The 2,615-nt window shown below is 38.3% G+C and overlaps 1 non-coding gene across 1 annotated transcript; it reads left to right on the top strand.

Annotated features, from left to right (window-relative positions):
- Positions 1-2,131: 2,131 nt before the first annotated feature.
- Positions 2,132-2,222, top strand: trnay-gua (transfer RNA tyrosine (anticodon GUA)). The gene is given in 2 exon segments: positions 2,132-2,168; positions 2,187-2,222. It is a non-coding gene; the product is annotated as a tRNA-Tyr (tRNA).
- The last annotated feature ends 393 nt before the right edge of the window (positions 2,223-2,615 follow it).

Below are 2,615 nucleotides of genomic sequence, written 5' to 3'. Positions count from 1 at the left end.
TCAAGTTCAAGCTTAGAGTGAGTTTCCCAGTACCCCTTTTGTATACTGCTATATCACCAACATTGTTATTTAATACTAATACTAATACTAACATCTCAAATACCATTGTGGTTGATAGAAAATATCTATGATGTACTTTTTTTAGGGCTGCAACGATTACTCGAGTAATATTCCAATGCAAAATGCATTGATAACTAATTTAGCGATTGATTTTATTCGACGACTCGTTAGTGACATCATTGAGAATGATTCTCTTGTGGTGCAGTGGGATGATCAGTGTTTTGGGTTCAAGAGGTCCTGGGTTCGAAACGCGAGTGAGCAGTTTGCAGGTCGGACACATAGACACACGGTTTTGGCGCCGGGTATGGAGGAGGTTGCGGTGTGAAGTAGGGCTGAGCGATATGGCAAAAAATGTATCATGATAATTTATTTCCATATCAGTCGATATCGATAATTAACACGATAAGTAAAATCTATATTTATTTCACATTTAGAGGAGAACAGTTTGTAGAAACCAGATGGTTAATTGTGGTGTTAAGCTTCTCTTTATTTGTCAAAACATGACATGACCAATTCTTCAAAAAACTAAGGTGTATATCTCTTAATAAAATCTCCATAAAATCAATATTACATGCTATATCTTTGTACTAAAAAGTAGAACCATAACCCATACAAATTTATTACACTATAAGCAAAAAATGTGCGATTCGCTCTATTGACTTTGATGACATTCCAGCTGAGATAACGGTCGGGTACGCATCTATTATTGCATTCAGAGCTGCTTTTCAACCGTGTAGACGACCCAGCTAGTCAGGGGTGATACGTCTCCTGTCGAATCAACCATCTTTGATATACCATGTGAGAGCGGAAAGCTCTACAATTGGAGTTTGAGCACCTTGTGATCTTGTTCCATCGTCCGATTGGACACTGACTTTCCCATAGACACAGCCTGTAAACAAGACAGAGACATGGCGGAGTATACTAATAGAAAGCCTAAAGTGTCCTCTTTTCGGAGAAAACAAAAGTTGAACCGTAAGCGACTTTGTAAAACATGCTTTTGTCGACTTCGAATATTATAAAACACATAATAATAAAACACATAATGTTATAAAACATAAAAAAGTAGCGTGGCTGCATGTGCAAGGTCTAAGTGCTTTAGGTATAATTTAAACAAACAAAAACAAAACAGCCAAAATATCTCCACACTACAGACGTTTTGTGTCTTCCACGTTGTCTGTGCTGTTAATTTTTCTCTCACCACTCCTCCAAGTCACAGCTCCTCACAGTGACGGTGCAGCTCCACATGTAGCACTCGAGAGCCCAGCATGCAATGCGCATGTGCAGCGTCACACAACGTGTACACATTTATTGAGCATTATCGAACTTTTGTCATATTGTTATTGAAAAAAGTTATATCGCGATAATTATCGTTATCATTTTTATCGCCCAGCCCTAGACTGAAGCATTGACGCTGCAGCTGTTTCTATTGGGAAAACGATGACATTTACGCGTGATCCGAGTACTTGAATAATCGCAAAAATAATCGGCGAGTATCTGAGTACCAAAATACCGGTTTGTTTCAGCCCTAACTTTTGATTACATTATGCCATCCCCAACCCAAAAATGTGGTCCACTGGGCATTGCCCGGTATGCCAGATGGCCAGTCCATACCTGCTCTCAAGAGCCCTGACTAATGTGTTGATGGAAAGATCTAAACCCTGGAACAACCAAAGGACCTAACCAACATTAAAGTTCTAATAAACAGAAATAATAATAAACATTCAGGTTCTGACAAAGAAAAAAAACACTTTTGATCTGGTTATGGACAATATTTTGCACAAGTTTGACATCTTAGAGACGTTTTACCTTGAGGAGCGTTGTGAGAGTATCAAAGTATATATTCTATTCTATTCTATTCTATTCTAGTATGGTCAAGATGTAAAGTGGTCATACTGCCACAAAGTCTTAAGCTGCATTCCAGGATAATGAAAATCTTGTCTGATTTTTTTCAGGTCTTTATGAACACACAAATCCAATCCACATTCCTGACTTTCAGATCAAGCACAGATGACCTGTGTTTGAGTCAACTATGAACGCTCGGCTGTGCTCGGGCATTTCTTTCTCAGCCCACCCTTCGATAGCTCAGTTGGTAGAGCGGAGGACTGTAGTGAGACAACAAAACTGAAATCCTTCGGTCGCTGGTTCAAATCCAGCTCGAAGGAGTGACTTTTAACCCTCGAGAGTTTCATCATAATGTCACATCATTTTTTCACTGGTTTTTTGGCTAAAGGGCCGATGTGACATATATGTCACAATGATTTTTATCTGATTTGATTTTTTATCTGAAGTGCATTTGTTCAATGCATGTGTTTACAACACGTTTATGTAATAAAGGATGTGTTATGTAGTCATTAGAATCCTTGACTGGTCAAATCTTACCTTTAGCAAGTCGATAGAGCCTTTTTAAAATTTGCTAGCTCTGCATCTGTAAACACAAAATCACCTACAAACAAACCAGCCTGTTTGACCCCAATGGTACAGCAAATCACTCATTAAGGAATATGACATGCAGTTTTTATTTAGTAAACAATGTTTAGCTTTTAATCTTAGTGAAA

Source organism: Parambassis ranga, unplaced genomic scaffold, assembly GCF_900634625.1.
Source record: "Parambassis ranga unplaced genomic scaffold, fParRan2.1 scaffold_21_arrow_ctg1, whole genome shotgun sequence".
Taxonomy (NCBI): domain Eukaryota; kingdom Metazoa; phylum Chordata; class Actinopteri; family Ambassidae; genus Parambassis; species Parambassis ranga.
This window is presented reverse-complemented; position numbering and strand designations above follow the sequence as displayed.